Below are 311 nucleotides of genomic sequence, written 5' to 3' on the forward strand. Positions count from 1 at the left end.
ACGCCAAGCCCTGACCTGGAACCCTCAGGGGAAGAGAAAGAGAGGCCGACCAAAGAACACCTGGAGAAGAGACCTGGAGGCGGACGCCAAGCAGAACAGCTGCTCCTGTAGAGAGTTGGAGCGAATCGCCCAGGACCGCGGACGCTGGCGGGCTGTTGTGGATGGCCTATGCCCCTCCAGGGGCTCAAGGTCTAAGTAAGTAAGATAGTTGCGCCAGTGTAAGGATCACTGGTCAATGAGCAAGTTGCGATTTCCTTGTTTTGTACCGGACATTTGTTTCGTTGGATCTGAAAATGTTTCAATCTTTTGTT

Source organism: Montipora capricornis, chromosome 12 (assembly GCF_036669925.1).
Source record: "Montipora capricornis isolate CH-2021 chromosome 12, ASM3666992v2, whole genome shotgun sequence".
NCBI lineage: Eukaryota > Metazoa > Cnidaria > Anthozoa > Scleractinia > Acroporidae > Montipora > Montipora capricornis.